This window comes from Myotis brandtii, unplaced genomic scaffold (genome assembly GCF_000412655.1).
Source record: "Myotis brandtii unplaced genomic scaffold, ASM41265v1 scaffold530, whole genome shotgun sequence".
NCBI lineage: Eukaryota > Metazoa > Chordata > Mammalia > Chiroptera > Vespertilionidae > Myotis > Myotis brandtii.
In genome coordinates, this window is record NW_005369943.1 from 1 (window position 1) to 257 (window position 257).

The following is a 257-nucleotide window of genomic DNA, read 5'->3' on the forward strand; positions in this document are numbered from 1 at the left end:
TATATATATACCTTTTTATTTCAAAGAGGAAGGAAAAGGAAGAGTCCCCTGAGTTTAAGAGAGAATCATTGATCAGCTGCCTCCTGCACACCTCCCCCACTTCCTGGGGATGGAGCCCACAAAACTGTGACCTCCTGATTCATAGGTCAACGTCAACCACTGAGCCCACTGGTCAGATGAGTAAGTTTTTTGGTTTTTTTAAATATATTTTATTGATTTTTCACAGAGAGGAAAGGAGAAGGATAGAGAGTTAGAAA